Genomic DNA, 27,320 nt, shown 5'->3' on the forward strand with positions numbered 1-27,320 from the left:
GAGAAGCAGATGCACTGCCCAAACTCCCTGCAAGCCTGAGAAACCTGCTCAGCCTACAGAGCCAGGATGCCTGGATTAAGGGAGAGGTTCATCCAGCTGACCATGGGAATGAAGTCACTCTAAACATCAGCCAGCACTGCTGGCACCAGGATGACAGGGGACTACCCAATGCCACCAGCCAGTCAGTGCCAGAGTTGGAAATAGAGCCCAGGAGCCCCAGATCATGCCCGGTGCTGAGACCAAATGGTTGCTCTTCTGTGTGCTCCAGAAAGGGAACTGGAGAGCCAGCAACTGATTGGCACAGGGCTGGGGTACCATGGAGGCCCCAGCCAGATGACAGAAAGGGCTGGCTCCTGTGCCTCTCTTCATGCTTGTCAGGAAGCAGGAGCTGGAGAACCATGTGGTGATGCCCAGGGAGGAGACCCCCCCATCCCACATGCCCTGCAGAGAAGGCCACTGCAGGAGTAGAGTATCCACAAAGGCCTTTCTGACAACAGCAGAAACCACAACAGTATGGTGCATCGGAGCCCATCCAGCTGGCCTGCTGAGCACACACCCAGAGGGGCTGGAAGGGCCAGGCTCAGCATGCCTAGAGGGTACAGTGCTGGGTTTCCCACAAGCCCATTCCTTACTGCAGAGGCTATAATTCCATTCAGGTGCCACCAATGCTTTCTAGCCTCACAGCTGCAGAGAAAACTCTCAACCATGAGCTTTATAACTGTTGCTCCACGGGGTGAGCTGCACCCGGTCATCAACCCTGAAGACTAATGGCAGCAATTTAAATGGCAGCCTGATGGATGCTCCTGCAGAAACTATCTGATGTGCTCGCCCAGATATCGGACTGAGGGGAGGCAGCTAGCTAAAGCAGGGAAAGGGAAGCATGCCTCCTCCCCAGCACCAGATGCCTTGGCTGGATCTGGCTGCCTATCTCCTTCTGCAATGCCAAAAGCCCCAGACATCACATGCAGTCACTAACACTCTGGCTCCCCAAGAGACCCCCCATCCATATGGAACTGCTGAACACTGAGCACCAGCGAGCCAAAGCCACAGGGTCTTGTGAGCTGTCCATAAAAGGAGGTTTCCTGCAGCTCTCTCAGAAGCACCTGGTACTGGCCAGACAGACAGGGCTGGATAGCCCATTGGCCCCACCTTGCCTAGGAGAGGCCATGTCCCAAAGGGCCCCACTGGTCTCAGTCCAGGCCCCAATGGGACAGGTGTGCACATCACCCCACCAGCACCAAGCAGTCCCTGTGCAGGTGGCCAGCAGATAGAAGTAAGCCCACCTCTGGCTCTGCTTATTTGACACTGAAGCAACTGCTGCTGGGATGCAGTGTCCAGTGCCGATGCCCAAAACTGAAGACGGGTGTTGACAAATTGGAGAGGGTTCAGAGAAGAGACACAAAAATGATTAAAGGATTAGAAAACCTGCCTCTGCCGCAGGAGAGCCAAACCTATCAGCAGGGAGGGGGTGCAGGGAAGGACCTGGCAGCGGCAAACCACATAGTTACCTCTCCCAGCATGAGGGCTGGGACCCTGCTGGAGAGTGTGTGCAGCACTCACCTCTCCATAAAACTTACTAGTGCCCAGCTCAAATGGGGCCCTTCCCCAGCCACAAGGGTGCCATCACCTGGCTCAGGGCAGGCTTGTTTGGGAGGTTACATTAGCAGCAGTCTGGTCTCAGATTTCCTACTGGTGGAGTTCCAACCCCACCAATCAGTGACTGACCCCCACTCATACTGGGGAGACCAGCTAGCAGCCACTGACCTGCTTCATCAGGCAACTCCTACAGGACCATCCCTCCTCCATGGGGACATGGAGCCAGAAAGGCCAGCAATGGACCTTCTGAAGCAAATGGAGACAACAGGTCTCCAAATATCCCAGTGTCTTAGGCACTGCCAGCCCAGCCCCCAGAGTAAGCCCAGCACAAAGCTCAAAAGGCCTCACACCACATTTCCTACCACCCCAGAGATAAGGCAGAGTGTCACACACACACACACACACACAGCTGGCTGAGCAGGGGCAGAGATTCTGCTGCCTAGGAAGAGCAATGCACTGAAAACACCCAAGTGCTTTACAATGGTAGAAGCAGCTGCCAGCAAGAGTCAGTTCTATGGTTGGAGAATCTAGACCCCATGAGGCTGCAGGTGGCAGCCAGGAGACAGGGATGCTGTCAAGGGCCAGGACTTCCCCTTGTTTCCCCCCTTACCCAAGTTACAGAACTTACCTTACATCCCAACTTTGAAGGGCAGGATGCTCTACCTCAGCTGACCTTGCCCCCTCCATTCCAGGCTTGCGAGCCCTGCTCCCTCCACTCCTCTCTGCCAGCATTATAAATAGGGCCTTGAAGGGGTGGGAATTGATTTCTTACTTCCCCCACTCCCCAATTAACTCCACTGAAACACTGCACTGGGACAGCCTGATTGGAACAGTCACAGACCTGTCACTATGGGCAGATCTGCACTTACTGCTCCTACACTGACAGGAGAGCTTCTCCCAACAATGCAGGTACTCCACCTCCCCAAGAGCTATATTGAGGGGGAAGCCTTCCCCTTGACAGAGCACTGTCTACAACACCGGGCGACACAGGTACACAGACATAAGTTGCTAATGTAGATCAAGCCTAGGCAAAGCATCAGAGAGAGGGAAAGGCCCATAAGCAGGAATGCTGACAGCACACAGATCGCAGTGATGGGCCTTTTAGGAACACCCAGCAGCGGGCAACAGGAGATTAGACAGGGGGTTGCACAACGGTATGGCAGCAGTAGAGGCGGATGTGGTTAAGAGCTACAAAGGCAGAGGCCTCATGTCCCAGCTGGGAGGGGAAGATCAACACCTGGATACTACACATCAGAACGGTATGCACAGCACTGGTGCGACTGCACTTGAGGTAATGCACTACACTCCAGGGACCTCAGTACTGGAGAGGCTGAGGAGCTGGAGGGAAGTCAGAGACTGACTTAGTACATGGCAAACAGCCATGGCCAACGATTAGGTCACTCGCAGAAGCAGCCATGGGATGCTGCCCAAGCACTTCTAGGAAGATGAGGGAGTGAATAAGCAAGGGCCAAGCAGTACCATCATGCTGAGGATAAGATATATTCAAAGTTGCCAGGCTGAGTATTATGGGACAGCCAAGCCCATCTCTTCCCCCAGTGTGGTAAAGGCAAAATCTCACTCAATGTCTGCCCCTTAGAGAGTTGAAGCAACAGACCAAAGTGAGGAAAAAAGCACTGAATTTAGGGTTGTTCCCTACAGCCCCAGCGGCATGTGGCACATGAGGAAATTTCTAACTCTCAGAAAGGCAGGAAGCAGCCAAGGACTCCAGCCTCCAATCAGGCTGCCTGACGTGTCTGTCCAAGGAGTAGATCCTCCGGCAGTCTCATTTCCTGACAAAATTAGACTGCAACCCAGAGGTGCTTAGACTTGGGCCTCCCAGATGCCATGCAAACAACTCAGCAGTCTCCTGCACCCAGCAGAAAACTCCAACATCATGGCACCAGCCTCTTGGATTCAAGCCTGGCAGAACCAGTTCACCAGCTTTAAAATAGGGGAAAGGTGAGCTTTCCTTCCTACCGTTTGATTCCACATGCCTGGTGCAGGCTTGTAAGTCAGAAAAAGACTGAAGAGTTCTGCTGGACCAGAATACTCGAACATCAAGGTCAGTGCACTCCCGGGGAGTTCCCTAAACAGATCTCTGAAGGAGAACACCCTCAACCGAACAGATTCCTATGTCACAGTTCTGAGAGCCAAACTATGCAGCCTGTCTAGGCAAGCAGCCACCCCAGGTCTCCTTCTTACCGACAGGCAGAGTGGCTTTAGAACCCAAGTATGCTAGGCTAGCTTGGAGCTAGTGGCCTCACACCGGTGAACTGACTGCATGCTCTGCATCCATTCTTCCAGTGCAGTGGATTTCAAAAGTGTACGAGGCACAAGTGTTAACAGGGAGCGTTTAATAAATTCCATACAGGTAGGGAGGGTCTGGGATTCCAAAAAACACAACTGACAGCCCCTCTGCTAAGAGGAAGGGACCTGTGCAGTTACAGCACAGACCTGGAGTCTGTTAGTCCAGAATCTATTCCCGACTCTACTGCAAATCACCAAGTGACATTAGGCAAGTCACTTCCCATCTCTGCAAGTCAGTTTCCCCATCTGTGAAGAGGGGTGTGTTTCAATACCACTTCCTTGCCTTTCAAGGACTTGGACAGGCTGCAGCAATGTTTGTAAAGCCCTTCAAGGACCTTGAATGAAATCTTAGAAAAGGTGGGGGTGGGAAAGAGCAGAAGCAAGTCTCAGAACCCAGGTCCACTCGTTCATCCTTGCAAGGTTTGTGCTATGGGGATAAAAATAGCAGCATAGGCACTTCTGCTTGGGCTAGAGCCTGGGCTCTGAGATTGTGTGTATGCGGGGTGGGGAGAAATCCCTCACAGAGGCCAGGCCTCAAAGCCTGAGCGGGAAGATCTGCATTGCTATTTTTATCCCTGTAGCTTGAGCCCCGCAAGCCCAAATCAGTTGACCCAGGCTCTGAGACTCGCTGTCAAGGATCTTTTTTGGCAGTGTAGAAGTACCCTTCAATTCTCATTGCCTCACAACAGTAAGAGTATCAGTAAAGAACAGCTGCACTAATACAATCTGAACACAGCCTCCATGAGCAGCAGAGCGACACAGGATCGGAAACGGGCAAAGGTAACAAAGGGAGCAGCAACCAGAGAGGCTTGGGCAGAGCATCTGGAGCAGGAAGGGATGAGATGAGTGATATCCGAGCAAGAGCTCTTCCTGCCCTGAGCTGCCTGCAGCCTATGGCCAGTGCGGAAACTCCAACACCGTGCTAGTAATCAACAACAATTGTGGGGGCAGGAGATTAGACCGCACAGCTACAGGCAGCCCAGCCCAATGATGATTAAGGAGGTGGAACCCAGCAGCTCTACACAAATATCTAAAGAGTGGAGAGGCCAAGGCAGAGCAGAACTAGCTGGGGCACAAGTGGGAGTGTGTGTGGAGGAACAGTGTTATAACAAGGAAGGGAAGAGTGCAGTTAAGTCCCAAGGGGAACAGCTTCCTGACAGGCACATGGGTTAGGCTGACAGCCCTCCAGAGGCAGAGCCGGAAGTCCCATTCCCTGGGCCAAAGCCCCAGAGGAGCCCACTACTTGGTGAGAGCAGCACCAAGCACCCACCTCAGTTATTTGAAACACACAAGAGTGCAAATTCCATGCTGCAAGGCTTCAATTTGATTGCTGGGACAGGCCTTGTAATTACCAGTTACTACTCCACTCTCCTGCACTGGCTAGGCCTTGGCTGCAGCATCACACAGACAGGGACTGAACAGAGAGCTTGGAGAAGGGCACAGGCACACTAAAGGGTTTGGAAAGCAAGAACCAGGAGAAAGACTTTGAGGGCTCTAACAACTGAAACCCCACCCTGGGGTCAGCCCTGGCTACCCAAGAGATGACACTCCCTTTGCAAGCACAACCTCCCCCGAGAGCTACCACCCAGCAGAATGCGGTTATCAGCCAGAAAAGGAAGCATGGAGAGAGAAGAGAAAGAAAGTTTACCTAGGAGCCAAAACTAGGCTATGGAATGCACTTCTGCAACATCCGAGACCCCAGGCCCCACACCCTGCTCTGAGAGGTCACTTCCCCTCAGCCAGCAACTCCCTCTTCCACACTCTCTATGTAGGGCAAAGGGTATTTGGTGTTGATAACACTCGGCAGGGGCTCCAATCCTATGGGGAAACCGCATGTCCTAATAAACCCAAGGCACCAAGCATCTTCACCCAGAATCCCCAGCCCCCACCTCAACAATGGAGAGACTAGTATCAGAGGGTGAGCCGCGTTAATCTGGATCTGTAAAAGCCGCAGACAGTCCTGTAGCACCTTACAGACTAACAGACGTATTGGAGAATGAGCTTTCGTGGGTGAATACCCACTTCGTCAGATACACCCACAAAAGCTCATGCTCCTATACGTCTGTTAGTCTGTAAGGTGCCACAGGACTCTCTGCTGCTTTCAATGGAGAGACTGACAGCTCAAGACCACAGAGGCAGAGCTGGGATCAGCACCTGGCTGACCCTGTGCAACAGGGACGGGAAAGGCCTGTTCTCTCGGCAGCCTCACTCTTCCCATTGATCACGAGAGAAAAGCATGATCCAGAGTAACCTTTGGATTTGATGCCCATGGGGATGCACCAATCAACCCAGAGGCTGACTGGGGATTCCCAGGGGCCCCAGGAAGAGCCTGGGAGACTCTGGCTGACCTTCATATCACAGGCTGGGATGAGATAAGCTATCCCAACTGTCCTGTAGGCAACAACCAGGACCATGGACTAAGTGATGCTATAACACAGGGAGCGAGCTAGCTGACCATGCCTGGCATCAAAGCAAGGTAGTTTCCTACAGCAGGCTCTTGGGTTTCACTCCCAGTAAACAGCTGCCCACTCTGATCCATTCTGGGGATTACTAGAGTGAATTTACTCCCACAATGATCTCTGCACGGGGCCCAGGATAGGAAATGAAGAACCTATGAGATCCTCTGTCCCTAAACATGTCCACAAACTCTCTAGCCCCACCTCCTCCACTGGAGCTAGAGAACGCTCCAAGAAGGCAGGAGAGTATAGCACCCAAACTGGATACTGCTGTTATCAGAAAGTGACAGCTTCCCCAGCGCTCTGGACCAGCAGGGACAACTGCATTCCCAGAGCCTAGCATCTCTGCTCTTCCCGGCATGGAGAAGTTCTTGTTCTTAGGGACTGGCTCCTTTCCAGAGGCATCTCAACTTGCTCCACCCATCTAACAGGAAAGGGCAAGACATTCCAGCCAGAGAACTCCCTCTGCCCCAACAGCTGTGCAGTGGCAAGGCACCATCTAATCCAATATGTGGAGGTTTCTTCCAGAACCTCTGAGGGTTTATGCTCCTCTTGGCCCTGCAGCACTCAGGAAGAGCAGGGCACAGAACAACATTCATCCCTCCCCAACTTCTGCAGAAGGATCAGTGCCTGTACCTGCCCTGCTCAGTCTGTACACAGGCCAGGTACACGGAGAGAACACTCTCTCCCTGCTATTACTCTGTGGGGCAAATAGGAGGTTCCCCTGAATCCAGACCAACATGGCGGGGGGAGGCAATGAAACCTGAGACCCTGGGCCTCTCCCCAACTCACACAGCACCAGGAAGAGACTCAGCATGGCTCAGAGATTCAGAAAGCACTGGGCTTGCTACCCACTCCCCCATAAACAAGCTGTCCTACCTGCTCTGGACTGAGTGGGGAATTAGGTCTTGTGCTTCCTCCCACACAACTCTCTGCCCTAGGGGACCATCTAATTCACATACCTAGAGGCATTACTCCTCTCTTCATTCCCCCTGAAACTGCACAGATCAGAACCCAGCAGAGGCCTGGCTTGTGTGTGGCAGGGTCTGGCAGCTCCACACCTGTGGTGTGGTAGAGAGAGCAGCATACAGCAGCTTGGAGCCAGCATGTTACCTTCAAGGCTGGGCACTGTCACTGGAACAAAGAATTGCAGGTTGACTGGTATGCACTAACCTCTAAGCCAGGGGAAGTCAATAGGGGGACTGAGGGCCAAATCCAAATGCTTGAGCGGACCCCAAAATCTTATTTATTTATCATCATCATCGTGATTGGGGCGGGGGCGGGGGGAAGGGAGAGAATGATTTTTTTCCTCTGGAGTCTGGACCTTGACTATATGTTGACAAAGAAATTTGGACCTTGACAGAAAAATAGACTACCCCTGCTCTAGGGGCGTGTCTACACTGCAGCAGGCATCAATTCTCCCAGCCCAGGCAGACAGACTCACTCTAGCATGCTAAGAATGGCTGTATGGACACTGCACCTTGGGCAGAGCTTTCACTACAAACTTATGTTGACCTAACTCCATTGCCCAGAGAGTAGGAAAAATGCATTCTCCTGAGAGACATAGTTAGGTCAACCTAAGCCAAAGTGTAGACACTGCTAAATTGACTTTTCTTTATCAACCTGGCTGCCAGCTCCTGAAGAAGTGGGTTTACTGCAGAGACAGAGAACCCCTTCTGCTGCTGTAGCTAAGTGTCTACCCTGCAGTACTGCAGCATTTCCAGTGTAGACACTCCAATATGCTAGCCACCCGAGCTCAAGACCATACAACCGCCCAGGCTTGAGCTCAGATGGCTAATCTGACTCACTGCTAGAGCCACAATGTCCACACAGCTATTTTTAGCATGCTACCTTGAGCCCCTCTAGCACCCGCCTGCCTACCGAGGCTCATTAGACAGCATCCAGCAGTGTCACTCGAGCCCCGAGCCACTAGGCAAGCTGTTTGATTCAGGGAGCCCTCTGTCCCTGGGAAGCTGTTTAGCAGGTCTTGCTGGAAGGTCAGCCCAGCCTGGAATCTGCCCTGCCCACATTCTGCAAGGTGGGAAGAGGGCCCAGCCCAGAGCCTGTAACCCACAGCAGCAGGATACATGCCTACCATTCACACAAGGCTTGTTGCCCTTCAGGCCTGGGAAAGACACCTTCCCAAGGAGACTCTCCTCAGCTCCCACGCTATCAGCCCAGTCTGCTTACCACTCCTGCAGCCACTTGCCTCTCTCATTTCACCCCTCTCCACCAGCACCACTTCTTCACCAGGCTCGCGCCTCCAGCATCTCTGAATTCTCCCATTTCTCTAGTTACTAGGGTACCCAAAACAAAGCAAGTCATCCCAGGGGCAGCTGCACAGAGCATTCCAGAGAGACTCCCACTCCTGCTGCAGCAGGCGTAAGTCCAGGTGCACACAAAAAAACTGCCCACCATCTCCACAATGCCTCTGTGTATAGCCTCACTTCACCCACCACACACGCTGAAAACAACCCTAAGGAAAGGCTCTAAAAAAAGGCAACCACACGTGGACGGGGAAGAAGTGGGACAGTAAGCTGCTGAGTCACCCCCAGTCCCGCCCAGGAGTGGGGGCTGACAGCTACTGAATTATATGGTCCAGGAGATTAGAAATTCCTCTACCTGCTCCCTAGACAAGCAGCAGCACAGATCCCCTGTGCAGGATAACCCCACAAGCCTCACACAAGTCTGGCACTGGCCTCCCAGTGCTAGTGCTGCACACTCTCAAGAGCCTCCTTCCCACAGATGTTCCAGAAAAAGACCCACACAGAGGCCATGCACCTACGCGAGCTGGAACTCATGAAAGCCAATGTTTTATTACAGGCAGTGCACAAGGCCTGGCACTGCCATCCAGCACGGGGAGGGGAGGAGGAATCTCTCAATGGGACATTGATGCAGTGGCCTAGAAGGGAGAAGGAGCTCTCATGCTACAAAGCAGTCAGCCAATCACAAGAGTCAGACTGCCTTTGCCCTGCAATGCAGAGGTCTGAGCATGGCAACTGCTGCAGGCTCAGCTGCAGAGGGACAGCATGCTGCCCTGCAGCAAGAGGTGGGCACTGTCACATGTGACTGTTCCCATCTGAAGATCTGACCTTCTGTGCCCCCAAACAACTCCCCTCAGCCACCTATCAACCTGGATCCAGGGGCCTTATTTACACAGCACATGCAGCTTCCCTCCAGCTTTGGCTTCAGAGTGCAGAAGGTATGAATTTGAAACCAAGAGGAGAGGGGCACTGCTGATGCAGCCCCAGCTGAATTTTACCTTTTCTCCAATCAAAGATGCCTCTCTCAGGAACGGGCCCCTGAATTCTTCTCCGGGTCACAGACGTGTTGCTAGCTGTAATGAGACAGGAACTCCCTTAGAACTGAGGCACTCACTGAGAGAGGGGAAAGCAGTAGCAACTGTTGGGGTCAGGGAGAATGGTCCAGCACAGAGCTGGGGTGGCCCTGGGGAAGAGCTTCAGTAGCCCAGATGAGAGAGGATGCAGGCAGAGAGAGGTGCTCAGAAGGGTAGAGCCATGAGCTTTGTGACAAGGCTGCCAAGGTAGGCCAGTATATATGAGATGGGAGACAAGAGTAAAGGTCAGAGTGGAGGACTGGGAGTAGCAGAGACCGGCAAGGGTGTGAATGCAGAGGAAAAACAAGATGGCACTGGGCTCCTTTGCCTTGGAGAGATCAGAGGACAAAGACGAAGAGAAACCTGTGTCACCCACTTGACATTTGCAGCTCCTATTGTCTGAGCACCTGAGCTGAGGCAAGTAGGAGGGGCAGGGTGTGTGCCTGGAGACTGAAATGACATCCAGCTCATGCCTGGGACATACACAAGTTTTCCCCCTATAGGCTGGAATCACAGAAGGCTGCACCTGGTAAGGGGCGCTGGACAGAACTCAGTCTGCGGCTGGGATAGGTGGTGAAGCCTTCTGCAGAAGAGGAACATGTATGTGCAGTTCCCGCACTAAGTGGGAGCACGCAATTGAGTCAGGCCAGCCTAGCCACACAGCCGGAGCTAAAAAGCCACCCCCACCCCAACGTATTGCCAGTATCTAGGAAACCCGCAGCAGCTTCTCCCTAGCTTGGCCAGCTGCCAGAGGCCAAAGCCAGGCAGAACCGTCCTCCCCCCAGCCCCTCAGGCGTGGCGAACCCCTGCTCCATACAGCATCCCTGGCGGCTCACCCGCACTCCCGGCCGGAGCCATTCAGCTGCGCTCCCCCAGCCTCTGGGCCCGGGCCCGCGCCCGCGCCCGAGCCCCACAGCCCGGCTTTGCGGACAGCCGGGGAAACGCGGGGCGCGGAGCCCGCCTGCGCCAGGCCCACGGGAGAACAGCCGGCTCCGTCCCCTCCCGCACCGGCCGCGGTCCTTGTGCCCCGGGAAGGGCCGGCAGCGGGGCCATGAGGCACCGACGCCGAGCTCCGGCCGCCGACCCGGCCCAGGCCCCGGGCGACGGCGCGGCGCGAGCCGCCCTACCTGCCCCGAGCCCCAGGTCGGCGTCCCACTCACCGGGCCGCGGGCGAGGCCGCGCGCGGCTCCCCCACACCGGCTGCAGACGCGAGCGGGCGGCCCGGCGCGGGGCCGCCCCTGGCCTGGTCGGCCCGACTCGGCCCTGGGCACCGCCACATGGAGGGGGCGGCCTCGGGCCAAGTCACAGCGGCGGCCCGGCCCGCGGCGCAGAAAAGGCGGGGTGGGGCAGTGGCAGTAGACGGGCATCAGAGGCCGAGTGCAGCCTGTGGGGTGAGGCGGGCAGTGGACAGACAGGGGCTGTCAGGAGGGCAGGCTGTGGAGGCACAGGGGGCTGTCGGGAGGCAGGGGCAAGCTGTGAGAGCAGGGGCTGTCAGGAGGGGTACGCGGGACGGGAGGGTTCTGAGGTGGGCAAGGCGCTTCCAGGGGGCAAGGCTGTGAGAGCAGGGGGGCGCTGTCAGGGACGGGGACAAGGGGAATCGGGGGGTTCTGAGGGGCAGGCTGTGAGGGGGCAGAGTACAGAGCGTGAGGCACAGGGGCTGTGTCAGGTGAGGTGGACGGGAGGGGAGGGGTGTCTAGTCGGCAGGCTCGTGAGGGGGCAAGGGCGGTCCGGGGGGCAGCGGCCATGACAGCAGGGGCTGACGGTCAGGCAGAGAGGGTCTGGAGGGGCAGGGGTTGGCAGTCACGTAGAGGGCAGGCTGAGGGGGCGGTTCAGGGAGGGGGTAGGGCAGGGCTGTGTAGACAGGGGCTTAGGAGGGAGGGGTTCTAAGGGGGCAGAGCAGGGGGCTGTCAGTGAGGGGGCAGGGGGAGGGGAAGGCTGGGAGGGGGCAGGATACATCAGGCAGCAGGCGGGCATGGGCTGGGAGCCTCCCCCAGCTCAGGTGGAGGAGGGCCCTGTGGGAAGAGGCACAGCTGCCTTCCCAGCCTCCATGCAGCACAGGCTGCTTCTGGCCCCTCCTTTGGTTGTGGCTTCTGCTACTGTCACCCTCATGCCCCTCTCTTGTACCTCCCCGCACTTCCAGTAGTCAGTTATTCCCAGGAGTCCTGGCAGGCCACAGGACTGAGCTCTCTAGGGAGGCTTCAGGTCCCATCCTGGCTCTGCACTCTATATATCAAAATGTGTATTGTGCCCTGCCCCCATCTACCAGCTTTCATAAGCCCTCCTCCCCATGGCCCCCAACACACCCAAGGGTTCAAGTGGAACTGGCTTCTCACACAGGGACAACTTCCCAGACAACAAGGGGCTGCTAGTGCTGCTTGCTGGAGGGTGCATGCTCAGTCCCAGGAGGGTAGCATAAATATTTAATTCTCAGGGCATCATCTCCAAGCTAATCTGAAAGATCTCAGACCAAACACTCCCCATCCTCCATTCTGTCTCACATACCATCCCATGACATTGCATCAGTATGATGCACTGTTGCCAAAGTCAGTTAAGAGCCACAAACTCCACAATCAACAGCAAAGTTACAGTTCAAATCAGAGATGGGAAAATACAAAGGTTCAGAGTTCAGACAGATATCCACAAAGAGATGCTTGCATGACTCTGTGGAGGCTTCTAATGCTTCCTGTGACCCTCCCTTTGGTAAGCCTTGATTTCTACTCCTTATCTCCTCAGCAGCACCAGATACTACAATGACTGGAGCCAAATTGATTGCTTACATTAGAGCCTCTTAGAGCAGTGGTTCTCAAATGTTTGTACTGGTGACCCCTTTCACATAGCAAGCCTCTGTGTGTGATCCCCCTTATAAATTTAAAACACTTTTTAACATATTAACACCATTATAAACGCTGGAGGCAAAGCAGGATTTGGGGTGGAGGCTGACAGCTCACGATCCCCCATGTAATAACCCTGAGGGGTCCCAACCCCCAGTTTGAGAACCCCTATCTCAGAGGGATGGGAAAGTTTAGGCACTGCCAAGCCAATATTTAATGGGAAGTCAAAACTTTGAAAGCAGAGACCATGAGTATGGTAACAAAAGCAAATTGACTGCAATGTCCCAGTGTGGTACTAGGAGGTGCAATGCTGCAGGAGTAGGGTGGGGACTCATCAGGGGACCCTCTCCCCCCAACGCACTGTCTAGTCTAATATTTAAAAAGCGTGATGCTAGCCAACATTACAAACGCCAACCAGGACAGCACATGTTACAGGCAGTGTGCCATGCCTACAGTAGTCCTGGGCACTGGTTGGTAACATATGCATACATCACGCTTTTAAATCCTCATCTAGAGAAGGCCTCAATGAGTCCAGATTCCCGTGTCTTGGCGTTGGGCTCCTGAAACTGCCATCTTCCCTGTGATACTTCAGGAGCTTTATTTAGTCAGATTTTTTTTTTTTTTTTTGAGGCCAGAGGGAACCATTAGTTCATCTATGCAATTTGGCACCTGTTGACTCAGGCTACAGGTCTCTTTAATTGGGCTGTAGACACTCTAGCTCAGGCTCCAACCTGAACTCTGGAACCCTCTCACTACACATGGTTCTAGTGCTCAGGCTCCAGCCTAAGCCCAGAAACTTACACTGCAATTAAACAGCCCCACAGCCCAGTGAGCCCAAGTCAGCTGGCATGGCCTAGCTGTGGGGTTTAATTGCAGTGTAGACATACCGCCAGTCTGATCTCCTGTCCATCACTGGCTAAATGATTTTGTTAGTTTACCCCGGTATTGCGACCAATAGTTTGTGCTTGACTAGAGCACCTCTTCCAGAAAGGCCTCCACTTCCTTGGGAGTTTGTTCTAGAAGTAGATCACCCTCAGTGGGAAATATTTGTGCCTAATTTCTAATTTGATGGTCTGGCTTCAGCTTCCAGCCATTGATCCTCCCATGCCTTTCTCCATTAGATTAGAGAGCCTTTTAGTACCTGCTGTTTTCTTCCTATGAAGGTACTTACTTGCTAATCAAGTCACCTCTGGAATTTTTTTAAACAAACTAACTAAACAGATTGGAGTTCTTTAAGACTCTCTCACTTTTAAGGCATTTTCTCCAGCCCTCCAATCCCTTGTGTGGCTCTTCTCTGCACCCTGTCCAATCTTTCACTGTTTTTATAGAAAGAGCTTGGAATTGGATCTAGGTGTTTTTGTCAAACATTTAAAAGTGAAATCTAAATTTCATCCAACTCCCATAGCAAGAGATAGCCAGACAAGAAAAACAGAAGGGGCACTTCCCCATGCTGTCTCCAAAGGGCCTGGATGGTCTTCACAGGACACACTAAAATGAACAGAATTGAGATATTGGGGGGGGGCGGGGGATGAATTCCAGGGCAGAAGGGCCCTCACAGAGCACTGACTCCAGCATCCTCCATTTAAAACAGAGGCAGCTCAGCTTGAGCCTTTACACAGACAGAGCCTTTGTGTTCACAAGTGTCTATGTCTATGCTACAGACCTTACAGCAGCACAACTACACCCTACAATGGCACAGCTGCAGCACTATACCAATGGAAGAGCGCTCTCCTGCTAGCATAATTAAACCACCTCCAACGAGTGGTGGTAGCTATATCGGCAGGAGAGCGTCTCCCACTGACATGGCACTGTGCACACCAGCGCTTTTGTCGGTTAAACTTGTGTCAGTCAGGAGTGTGATTTTTTTTCCACAACCCAGGCAACACAAGTTATACCAACAGAAGTGTTAGTGTAGACAGCCTGAGAATCCCATTACACCTTTCACATGTGCAGGGATGTTTGCTGCAGGATCTCAAACATCTCCCAGTGTGAGGCCCTCCACCTTCCTGCCCTGAGTTTGGCAAGGGGAGGGATCCTCATGCTGTGCAGAGGGCTATGGACTGTAAGTGTAAGGTGTTAGCGTTCCTACAGCTATGTAAAGGAAGGGGAAGGGGAAGAGATTGTCTCAGATGTTCCAAGTGCTGCTGCAGATTAGGAGCGGGGCTTGTAAGTGAGGGAATGGGGGAGAGCGCTAGCGTAGCTCCCCAAAGAGCCACACTCTGAGGGTACATTAAGAATCTTTCAATCTTTTTCCTCTGTCCAGTTGCTCCTCACCTCACATCTCAGCTACCCACCCCAATCAAAACACTGCTGCCAAAAAATCAGTTTCCAGGCACATCACTTCAGTGTGTCATAATTCTATCTTCCCCTTCCCACTCCCTCTATAAGTCCCTCCACTGGCTTCGACTCCTGCTAGTTGGGGCTGGTCCTGCTTTGAGCAGCGGGTTAGATTAGATGACCTCCTGAGGTCCTTCCAACCCTAATATTCTATGATTCTTTATTTCTTCAGACACAAGCATCTGATCCTCACCTTTAATACTCCTCATGACCCATCTCTGCCCCACTTTCTGCATCTATCATCTTACTGCATCATTACCTCCTGCCTCTGCTCTGAAAATGTCCATCCTTCACTGTCTCACACAAGCATATCCCTCCCCACTTTTTCACAGCTGCCCCCTGCCTCTGGCACAAACTCTGTAGAGTCATCTGTGTTAAGAGGCCTCCCAGCCCCATAGCTGATAGCAGGTACTTGTTGCAGCTAACCTATGCATAAACTTGCTCTGATTATTGGTCCCATTTCTTCCCACACAACCACCCACTTGACTTCACCTGTGGTGACTTGTCATTAACTTAGGCCTGGGCTACACTTAACATGTAAACTGACTAGCTACAGTGTGCACCCCAGCCAGGCTGACCTAACCCACGGAGAAGCTGCTGCTAAGCTGATGGAAGAACACTTCTGTTGACCCAGCTCCTGCCACTCAGGCAGGTGCAACTCCGACAGTGAGAGGAAAAAACCCTTTTGTCACTGTAGGCTGTGCCTGCACTGCAGGCTTATGGCGACACAGCTACAGCCCCATAGCTGTGCTGCTATAGTCCCTATGGCATAGACATGGCCCGAGAGCAATGATATTCAGACCTCAGTGGTTCATTTGGGTAATGATGATCGCTAAAGAGCCATAATGCTGTGAATTCATTTCCCTCCCTTTACTATAGCTTCAGCATGACTATGTAGTACAATATGACAGAGGAATATATACATATATTCTCACAGCAAAGTGACTGACCAAGTGTTATTACATCAACTACAGTTCACTAACATAGTAAAAGCCTGATTGGTGAATAATTAAATCACATGGTTTTGATATCATGCGTGGCAAAGAGCCACAGGAGACACATCAAAGAGGCACTTGGGACTCGCAAACCTCATTCTGAGTATCACTGGGCAGGGGTTATCACACCTGAAACCTCTCTCCAAGGAGCACAGAGGGATAGCCGGTCTCAGCTTGGCCACAGGCCTGGCCCTAGGAAAGTTTTGCAAGCGAGAGAAAGGGTCTCCTCCAGGTAATGGGTAAAGTTGATGCCAACTCAGGATTGGAGGGCTTTCAAAAAGCTAGGCCAGAGCCCAAAGCAGAGCTATGGGCTCGATGCAGGAATCAGTAGATGGGATTCTCTGGCCCACATTATGCAGGAGGTCAGAATGGATGATCGTAGCAGTCCCTGTGAAGTTGGCTGAATCAACTTGAGTCTTTGAAGTTCTTCTCTTGCCAATTCCAAGCCCTGCTGACTCAGACCACTACATTATTACTGCCAACCACAGGGGCACCATGTGCAGTGCTGGGGGGAAATGGACCAGACTCTCATCCCCTTCCCTAGCAGGGGACAGGGGGCACCATGTCACCCAGAAGGAGCCACCCTGCTCTCCCCCCAAGAGCTCTGCACAAGGGCTTCCAGCAAGAGATCAGGAACAGTCAGCATGGATTCACCAAGGGCAAGTAATGACTGACTAACATAATTGCCTTCTATGACAAGATAACTGGGTCTGTGGATGAGGGAAAAGCAGTGGATGTGTTATTCCTTGATCTTAGCAAAGCTTTTGATACAGTCTCCCACAGTATTCTTGCCAGCAAGTTAAAGAAGTATTGGCTGCATGAATGGACTATATGGTGGATAGAAAGCTGGATGCATCATCAGGCTCAACAGGTAGTGATCAACGGCTCCATGTCTAGTTGGCAGCCGGTTTCAAGTGAGGTGCCCCAACGGTCGGTTCTGGGGCCAGTTTTGTTCAGTATCTTCATTAATGATTTGGAGGATGGCGTGGACTGCACTCTCAGCAAGTTTGCAGATGACACTAAACTGGGAGGAGTGGTAGATACAATGGAAGGTAGACTGATTTGCCCTGCACCCCCTGTAATGCCGAGAGCCCCCTGCCAGGCACGGCCCCGTGCCCCCTTTCCCTGCTCTGCACCTCCTGTAATGCAGACAGCCCCCTGCCAGGCACAGCCCCTTGCCCCTTTTCCCCACCCTGCACCCCCTGTAATGCAGAGACCCCCTGCCAGGCACAGCCCCCTTCCCCACCCTCCACCCCCTGTAATGCAGAGACCCTCCTGCTGGGGACTGGCCCCGTGCCCCCTTCCCCACCCTGCACACCCTGGAGTGCAGGGACCCCCGGCCAGGCACAGCCCCCTGCCAGGCACGGCCCCGTGCCCCCTTTCCCTGCTCTGCACCTCCTGTAATGCAGAGACCCCCTGCCAGGCACAGCCCCGTGCCCCTTTTCCCCACCCTGCACCCCCTGTAATGCAGAGACCCCCTGCCAGGCACAGCCCCCTTCCCCACCCTGCACCCCCTGTAATGCAGAGACCCTCCTGCCGGGGACTGGCCCCAGGCCCCCTTCCCTGCCCTGCACCCCCTGGAATGCAGAGACCCTCCTGCCGGGGACTGGCCCCGGGCCCCCTTCCCCGCCCTGCACCCCCTGGAGTGCAGAGACCCTCCTGCCCGGGACTGGCCCCGGGCCCCCTTCCCCGCCTGACCCCCTGGAGTGCAGAGACTCATCTTTGCGGACTGGCCCCTTGCCCCTTTTCCCCACCTGCACCCCCTGGAGTGCGGTGTACCCCTGCAGGCACAGCCTCGTGCCCTTTTCCCGCCCTGCACCCTGCGAGTGCAGAGACCTTTCCTGCCGGGGCTGGCCGGCCCCCTTCCCCGCCCTGCACCACCTGGAGTGCAGGGACCTACCTGCCGGGGACGGCCCGGGCCCCTTTTCCCCGCCTGCACCCCCTGGAGTGCAGAGACCCCTGCCGGGACTGCCCCGGCCCCCATTCCCCGCCTGACACCCCTGGAGTGAGGACCCTCCTGCCGGGGACTGGCCCCGTGCCCCTTTTCCGCCCTGCACCCCTGTAATGCAGAACCCTCCTGCCGGGGACTGGCCCCGGGCCCTTCCCCGCATCTGCACGCCCTGTTGTAATGCAGAGACCCTCCTGCCAGCACAGCCCCGTGCCCCTGCTTCCCCGCCCTGCACCCCCTGTAAATGCAGAGACACCTCTTGCCAGGGACTGGCCCCGGCCCTTCCCCGCCCTGCACCCTGGAGTGCAGGACCCTCTGCGGGGGATGGCCGGGCCCCTTCCCCCGCCCTGCACGCCCTGTATGCAGAGACCTCCTGCCAGGCCAGCCCCGGTGCCCCTTTTCCCCGCCCTGCACCCCCTGTAATGGCAGAGACCCTCTGCGGGGCTGGCCCCGGCCCCCTTCCCGCCCTGGACGCCTGTAATGCAGAGACCGTCCTGCCAGCACGCCCCGTGCCCTTTCCCGCCCTGCACCCCGTAATGCCAGAGACCCTCTGCCGGGGGGGACTGCCCCGGCCCCTTCCCGCCCTGCACCCCGCTGGAGTGCAGGGGACCCATCCTGCCGGGACTAGCCCGGCCCCTTCCCCGCCCTGCACGCCCTGTAATGCAGGAACCCTTCCTGCCAGGCACAGCCCGTGCCCTTTTTCCCCGCCTGCACCCCCTGTAATGCAGAGCACCCTCTGCCGGGACTGGGCCCGGCCCCTTCCCCGCCCTGCCCGCCCTGTATGCAGAGACCCATCCTCAGGCACAGGCCCGCGTGCCCCTTTTTCCCGCCTTTGCACGCCCTGAGTTGCAGGGACCCCCGGCCCGCGCCCCTCCGTCGCTGAGCCCCCGCCCTGCGCCCCCCATGCGGAGGCCCGCCGGCCCGGCGCCCCCGGCGCATGCACGGACTCACCCGCCTGGGCGTGCCCGAGCTCGCGGCCGTTCCGACCGCCGACGCGCCGGCGCGCGGCTGTCACCCCAGCGCTACGGCCCGCCCCGTCGCTCAGGCGGCGCTGATTAGGCCCGGCGGCCCCTCGCGGCGGGGGCGGGAGAAGCCGCCCCTCAGTCGCCCCCTCCGGCGCGGCGCGCACAGGGCGGGCTGGTGTCACCGCGCCTGGCATTTTCCGCTCGGGCGGGCGCAGCTTCTCTGCGCGGAGCTGGAGCCCCGGTAGCGCCCCTTCGCTGTCGCAGCTCCAATTTGGTCCTTCGGGGCGTTCAGCCCGCGCGTCGAGCCGCAGCCAGGCCGGGCCTGCGGGGAGCGGCCGCGCGGAGCCCGGGACGCTGTGCCAGGCGCTGTACGAGCAGAGCCGTTTGCCCCCTTTCCACGGTCTGGGGCAGGGGGGGCTCCCTGGGGTGATCACTCCGCAGCCTGGTGCCGCTTCCCCTCAGGGGCTTTGCCCCGACAGCCACCTAAATTGTTCATCTCTCCCCTTTGTCCATGTACTCCGCAGGATTGGCCTCTCCCCATTCCTGGTGCACAGCCCAGCTACGCCTTTCTCTGCGCTCAGCCCCTCGCTTCCTTGCTGTTCTCCGGGCTGTCGCCACTTTCCCCCACCTCCCGGACACAATGGAGACATGGGCCTTCCTTCCCTGATGTCTCTGTCCCTACAGCCCCAAACAGCAGTGGCCTGTTTCTAGCCCTATTCCATTGCAACCTGTGGGTGCTACTCTGGAATAAAAATGATTTTAGTCCACCATGGGAGTGCATTGATTATGCCTGAACAGAGCGATTTAAAGACTAGAGAGCTATTCCAGAATAGTTTATTACTGTGAATAGCTTATTATCGTAAGGGTTAAAGCTTGTGCCAGGCAGTTTCCCTGTCCTGACAAGACCTCAGTCAAACAAGAAATTTGGTTCAGTATAGGTTGGGCAATGGGGTGAAATTCACTGGCTGTGATATACTGAGAGTCAGACTAGACAATCTAATGGTCCATTCTGGCTTTAGGCTTATGAATTGATGGACGTCAAGTTCTGATGTCTGCTAGGCCTTGTCTCCACACAAACTTTCACCAGTGTCAGTGTAGTCAAACTGGTGCAAACCTGGGTGTGGATGTTCTTACTGCAGTGTAATTTAAACCTGCTCCTAATCAGTTTAAACCAAACTAAAACCAATGCAGTTTAAACTGAAGTTAAAGTGTCCACACAGCCTCTTTCCAGCAGATCAGCTAAATCAGTTTAAATCCACACCTTCATCTGCATGTAGACATGCTCCAAGCAACACACAGGCAACAGCACCATACCGACCATCCCCTCACAGGTTTCCATGTGAGAGGGTCCTCCCCTGTGGTGGCCAGACATTTGTCATTAGCTCAGCAACCCATAAACCAAGCACAGTGCCTTCCATTTCTGTCCATTGAGACAGCACATTGAGAGAAGGCCAGGCACCGTACCTAGCTCTGATGGCTCATTGAGACATTGACCATCACCTTCATGCCAACAGCTTTTCATAGAATCACAGAATATCAGGGCTGGAAGGGACCAGGAGATCATCTAGTCCAATCCCCTGCTCAAAGCAGGACCAATCCCCAACTAAATCATCCCAGCCAGGGCTTTGTCAAAGGGCTTTTCCCACAACCACCTTCAAACTTCCTCCCACACCACCTAGTCCCCATGGGGAAACTTCTGACTAAATCTGCTTTGCCACAGCCATCATATTCCTCTGAAAACTCATCTGGGCCACAATGCCTATAGGCCGCTGACAGCTGGTATTGGCCAAGGAGAGGACAGCCATAAAGCATGCTAAAATGGAGTGTGCTTGAGCAGTTAACCTCCTTCCCCTATGACCACACCCACCACGCTCTGCTCCACTTATCTGTGGTGCCCTATAAACTGTAAGTGCTTAGTGCAGAGATTGTCTTCTTAATACATGTTTGTTCAGTGCTGAGCCCACAGGGAGCTCTCAGGCACTGCTGGAAAACGCACACATCACAGCACACAAGAGCAGAAGCAGGAGGAGCATGTAGCATCCCAGCAGAAGCGACAGCACTCAACATTCTGAAACATATTGCTTCACACAGGGACCTGGAGACGGACCTTTCAGACCAAGATGGGTTTAGGGTTTCATTGATTGGAGACGCTCTGTCAGAGAGAGAAAGTGCACTACACGTGTACCCCAAATTATAGGCAGAGACCCATATATGACACAGCCCCACAACCTCAATTTTAATTTTAAAACAATTGTTTCTAGCTCTAATTATGAAAAAAGGCTTGACACTATGAGTGTAACCAAAGCAGCAAGACACCCAATGCCATGTCTACGTTAAAAACCTTTACCAGTTGCCAGCGTACAGCTACTGACCTTACTATTTCACCAGAGTGTGTTCACACTTCTTTGCCTTGGCCAGTGCCATATGTCCTTATGGTGAGAAGCTATCCTGGCAAAAGATGTGCTGCCCTGAGAGTAGAGGTTCCAGTGTCCCCTGCACCACCATACGGGACACTGCCTTGTGGGGCATTTCTGCAATGTGTGTAGAATAACACTAGGAGCTTGAGGTCATGTTCTCCCAATTCCCTTTGTTCCAACCCACAATCTGCTATTTTTGTGGCTTTCAAAACAATCCCCACAGTTCCTCTGTTACAGCCCATAAGCAGTTTCCGAGTTCTTGCCACTCCAGCTTCCTCTTTATGACCCAGCCCTCACCCAGGTCACTAACTGGGTTCCCCTTCTGGGGTGGGAGACTTTCCAAGTGTCTCTGGACAAGCAGCGTCAACAGTCCACACGCCCGCTCCCCTGCCTCTGTCACTCCTGCCATGACTCAGACAGTCCGCTAGTTCACTGCCCGGCAGAACCAGCCAGCCGTGGCTGGTAGGGAGCCCAGGCTCTCCCTCTCCTCTGGATTTCAGACCAGGGCCCTGCAGCAAGCAGTCCAGGTCTGCAGCTTCCCTGACCTTACTACTCTGGACTACTAACTACCTTGCTGCCAATATTCTTGTCAGAGCCCTCTCTCCTAGTGTCTGCTAGGTCACCCTGCAGCCCTATCTCTGTTGCGCCAGTCCCCTTCCAATTAGCGGGCTTCTGGTAGCCTAAATCTCTCTCATTTGCTGCTTAATTGGTTGATTTGCCCTGCCTGGCCTAATTCAACCCTCTCTGGGCTGGTGTGGGGAGTAGACCCCATCATGGCTGCTCTGGAGAAATGTATGGTCATCACACTGTGGAAGCTTGCAACTGCGGATTGCTATCAGTCAGTGGGTAACCAATGGGTGACTGATACAATGGGAGCTGCCATCACCAGGTCTGCAAGGCCATTAAGCAAGTCCTGCTGCACAAGACTGTGAGTGTGGGCAGTAAGTAATTGAGGGATTCAATGCAATGGGCTTCCTTAACTGGAGCATGGTGGGGTGACAGATGGGACATGTATCTGGACTATAACCCTCCACCTATCTTGCTTCTGAGTACATACAGCAAGAGGGGTGCTTTCCAATGGTGATTTAACGCTGGTGGGTCACCAGGAATGTTTCACTGAGATGAACGAAGCATGGTTGGGGAAAGTGCATGATGCTCACAGCTTTACTACTGGATTATCTGAAAAGATGCAAGCAGGGACACTTTTCTCAGGCTGGCACATTCACATCAGTGAGGCTGCAATGTGGATAGTGACCTTTGGAGACCAGCCTATGCTTTGCTTCCCTGGCTTATGAAGCCATACACCGGCTGCCTGGGAAGCGGCAATGAAAGATTTGACTGCTGCTCGAACAGGTGCAGAATGACTGTTGAATGCGTTTGGGAGACTGAAAGGATGCTAGTGCTGCCTTCTGACTAGTCTGGATCTCAGTGATCCAAATATTCTCATTGTTATTGTTGCCTGTTGTGTTCTACATAATATTTGCAAACCAAGGCAGGGCGGGGGGGAGTGACCAGCAGAGAGCAGGGGAGTGGAAAGACTCTCTGGCTCTTCACAATCAGCAGACACAAGGACCTCAGCAAGATCACGTCAAGATGCTGTACTGCTGAAGGAAGCTTTACGAGATCACTTTAACGGTGTGCCTGGGTCCTGGAGTCTATTGGTTTGGTGTGCTTAGCTTCTATATGAATTTTAAACAATTTGTTAACACCTGTTATGAGTCTGATGGGGGGGGCTGATTTCTCCTATCACGTCTGCTTTAGAGAGATCAGGTGGGAGAGGTAATATCTTTGATTGGACCAACTTCTGCTGCTAAGCGAGACAGATAAGATATTGAGCTCACACAGATGTTTTCTTCAAGGCTGGGAAAAGTACTCCGAGCATCACAGCTAAATGCAAGATGGATCAGATTCTTTAGCAGAAGATTTGCATAACTACTTCTGCTAAACAACCTGTTCCATCTTGCATTTAGCCAGGACACTTTCCCAGACCTGAAGAAGAGCTTTGTGTAAACTCTAGACAAATTCCTGGAGGACAGGTCCATCAATGGCTATTAGCCAGGATGGGCAGGGATGGTGTCCCTAGCCTCTGTTTGCCAGAAGCTGGGAATGGATGACAGGGGATGGATCATTTGATGATTCCCTGTTCTGTTCATTCCCTCTGGGGCTCCTCGCATTGGCCACTGTTGGAAGACAGGAGACTGGGCTAGATGGACCTTTGGTCTGACCCAGTATGGCCGTTCTTATGTTCTCAAAAGCTTGTTTCTCTCACCAACAGAAGTTGGTCCTCACCCAACTTGTTTCTCTAGTACCTTGGGACCAACACAGGTACAACTACACCACATGTCTGCTTTGTGAGACGTAAATAAATCATGATTTTTACCAATCAATCTTCTGAGCAGTACAAACAACCAACTTATTAAATACTTTAAAACATTAAAAATAGGGGTTGAAAGCAAAATCCAAAGTGCTCACTGCTCCTGCATGGATTCACGGGTCAGCCTATGGACAGTCATAGCAGTTCTCTTTTAAACATAGAATCGTAGAAGATTAAGGTTGGAAGAGACTTCAGAAGGTCATCTAGTCCAACTCCCTGCTCTGAGCAGGACCAACCCCAACTAAATCATCCCAGCCAGGGTATTGTCAATCCAGGCCTTAAAAACCCCTACAGATGGAGATTCCACCACCTCCCTAGGTAACCCATTCCAGTGCTTCACCACCCTCCTAGTGACATAGCGTTTCCTAATATCCAGCCTAGACCTCCGCCAGTGCAACTTGAGACTGTTACTCCTTGTTCTGTCATCTGGTACCACTGAGAACAGTCTAGATCCATCCTCTTTGGAACCCCCCTTTAGGTAGTTGAAAGCAGCTATCAAATCCCCCCTCACTCTTCTCTTCTGCAGACTAAACAATCCCAGTTCCCTCAGTCTCTCCTCATAAGTCATGTGCTCCAGACCCCTAATCATTTTTGTTGCCCTCTGCTGGACTCTCTCCAATTTGTCCACATACTTTTTGTAGTGGGGGGCCCAAAACTGGATGCAATACTCCAGATATAGCCTCACCAGTGCTGAATAGAGGGGAATAATCACTTCCCTTGATCCTACTAATGAGTTTGCTGTCTGAGAAGCTGCATTATGTCTTGGCGCACTTCTTGTTGCATCTCTCAGTTCTTTTGCCTTTCCTCCAGCACATGCGCTTTCCAATCCCTTGCTTCTTGTAAACTGGCCTCAGAGCTCATAAGAAGATCTGAAAAATGTCCTGCCTTGTGTGTTTCTTCTCTCTCCTCAGATGCGGAGGAATGTGGGGTGGGGGCAGGGTGGGGGAGGAGGACACTGAGGTCGCTCAGGACCAAGACAAAGACATTGTTAGATTTAAAGGCTTCACAAGCAGGAAAAGATACGAATGTCAGAACGCCCTACAATTTCCCCATGAAGTTCTTCATTATAGTGGTGCTCCTGTTCTGCTGCAGTGAAGGTTGTGTCATGACTTCTCTGCAAAGACTGACCTTTCTAAAATTGGCATACTTACTCAGATTCCCTTGAAATTTGGTGTTCCTCAGGAGGATGCAGGGTAGTGTAAGTGACTCAAATTTGGTGCCATTTGAGCTAAGAGTTGAGGTGATATAAGCCCTGGAAAAAATAGCCATTTTTGAAAAGCTCTTTAAGTGGTTGGTTTTTTTGGTTGTTTTTTTGCACAGAGCTAGGGATCAAACTACTGCTGTGACCTTGTTAAAATGGTCTCAGTCTGTCAGGATTTTACCCAAGGCAGTGCATAGCACCCACTACACTTTTGGAGACCCAGTCCGAGAACATTGTTTAAGAACAGGTTTATTTCTGCACTTGCAGAGATGTGCAGCCTGGACGGCTTCCACTGCGCATGCACCAATTTGAAAAAACAAGTGAGAGGGTTTCTATGGAGCCACTTTGCACTTGCCTGGGTAGCTCAAAGGAATGTGCTGACACTATTCCCTCTGGGGAACGCCTCTCCACTGACATTCAAGCCTAAGCTTTGTAAACCTGTGCGGATTGTAAAGATTTAGTAACTCATATTGTTGTTACATCTTATCTCTGTTGTAATATAACATGTTTTATTTTATGGGGAAGTTTACTGTGAACACAGCAGAACAGTCAGCAGCTGGAGTACACCGTGACACGGGGGTTGATGACTACAGGCTGATTGGGACGGAGAGAGGTGGTCTGAGTTGGCATCTTGTTTTGCCCACTCTGCAGCCTCTCATCGGTGACTTACGAGATTGTGAGCTACAGGACATTGTGGTGATTCACTCAGGTTGAAATGATCTGGGCGTTAGTCCTGGTGCACACCTCACAAAAGGTATGAGGGCAGATTTGGACCACATCAGAGCTTTGTGTCCAGGAGCTGTGATCGTTTTCTCTGGGTTGGCAGAGCATCTGAATAGTTGCTTCAGAGATGAGATGAAAGCTGTTAATCAGTGTTGGAATAACATTAATTGGGAAAATGAAGGGTTCACGGATGACCAGAAAATGTAGGAAGTGGAATAGAAACATTAGGAGCTCTGACACCTCACTGGTTCTTAGAGAGGGGGTACGTCTATTGATCAAGGGTTGGAGGATCTCTCTCTCTCAAACATAAAGCTGTCACTGTTTTGGAACAGAAACCCAGTCTGTGATGTCTCTTGCTGGCCCTGCTACAACTTCACCCTCCAACCATTCTGCAACACAACCAGACAGTAGGGAGGCCACTCGTCTGGTTTTGATCTTATGTATGTAGTGTCGTTGTAGCCCTGTCGGCTCATCTTTTGAAAATGTTGTGCAGCTTTCCTTGGAGGATGAGGACTGAGAGGTCAGATACAGAGTGATTGCTTTGTGTAAAGTGTTCACCCACATGTGCCACAGTGTTTTTGTCTTTTATCATTTTCCTGTAGGAGTTCATTTGAGAGTGTGGAGGTTGTGATCTTGACAGTCCTCTTTTGTGGTGGTCTGTCCTCCATCTGGGACAAAAGTGCACGTGCCTTTGTCTGATGTCAGATGGGGGACATCATTTTCAAGAATGCGCTGCTCCTCCACCGGAGGCAGGGTCATGCCAGTGGGGTGGGCCCACATGGTCCCAGGAAGTACCAGGATGTCTGGTAGTCCAGAAATGGGTGAGAAGCCACCCTAACAGGAAGACCATGCCATTGTAACATAGCTGTCCTTTGCTCTCAGCAATGCATGCGAGTGGGGTTCTGGGGAGTAGAGGAATGGCTATAGAAACATTTGTATACCAGGGAGTGACGACTTCAGGAAAACGTGTTCCCTACTTGTGGGGGGAGGGGGCTGGGTACACTAATGTGAAGGGGGCCAGGTTGGAAGGGGAAGGCAGTAAATGGGTTGGGCGGTGTGCTGAAGCAGGGCTGGTGGGGCTCAGCTCATGGGAGGGGGGACTGGCTGGTTTGATATGGAAAGCATGTGACATGATACATACAACTGGCAAAATGACTGCTAACTCCCACCACCATGTCTTTTTCTGTTCAACTCTACTAGGAAATTCAATGGCAAAACCCTAAATTAATGCAGAGTCAGGGCTGCTTGGTGACATGTCATTCCCTTGTAGAATGTTGAGCTGAGCAAAATTCAAATGTCTGAAAACCAGGAAAATGAAGATTACTTACATGTAACTGAGGTTCTCGCATATTCATGCTAATGGGATATCCCAGCTGGGGCAGTCTGAACGGTAGAACTCTAGCTAGCAGTAGCCACTTGAGCATCTCACCCTCTCTTCCCCCACCGTGAATGCTGAACATTCCAGGGCAGGAGTATAAAAGGGACATGGCGCTCCAGCCGCCTCAGTCCCTTCCATTGTGGCCCCAAACCCCTTGGTAAGTAGGAGGTGGGCGGGGAGTGTCAACATGTAGAGTCCATCTCGAAGCATCTCCGTTACAGGTAAGTCACCTTCACTTCTTGGGGCAGATGAATAAGCAGTTCTCCGACCCAAGCCAGTGGGACCATGGAGTCCTCACTGGAAGAGGACAGCAAGAAGTCTGTGGCAAATCTCACCTCAGCTCTAGATTCTAAATCTAAGGTACAGTGTTTAGTAAAGGTGTGACCAGAACTCCACGTTGCTACTCTGCAAAGCTCTATTAGAGGTATATGTCTAGACAAAATTATAGAGGCTAC

The 27,320-nt window shown here is 53.1% G+C and overlaps 1 protein-coding gene across 3 annotated transcripts in view; it reads right to left on the reverse strand.

Moving 5' to 3' along the window:
* ELOVL1 (ELOVL fatty acid elongase 1) overlaps positions 1-18,844 on the reverse strand; it is a 34,088-nt gene extending 15,244 nt beyond the window's left edge. Inside the window, exons 1-2 of one of the 3 annotated variants that reach the window (XM_075067535.1) lie at positions 18,759-18,844; positions 9,622-9,696 (exon numbers count right to left, since the gene is read on the reverse strand). The gene's annotated coding sequence lies outside the window, so the exon portion shown is untranslated. Of the gene's footprint in view, positions 1-9,621; positions 9,697-10,072; positions 10,128-10,856; positions 11,019-18,758 lie in introns of those variants that run through there. The other 2 variants (XM_075067534.1, XM_032794403.2) reach the window with 2 other exon arrangements.
* Positions 18,845-27,320: the final 8,476 nt, after the last annotated feature.

Source organism: Chelonoidis abingdonii, chromosome 7 (assembly GCF_003597395.2).
Source record: "Chelonoidis abingdonii isolate Lonesome George chromosome 7, CheloAbing_2.0, whole genome shotgun sequence".
Taxonomy (NCBI): Eukaryota; Metazoa; Chordata; order Testudines; family Testudinidae; genus Chelonoidis; species Chelonoidis abingdonii.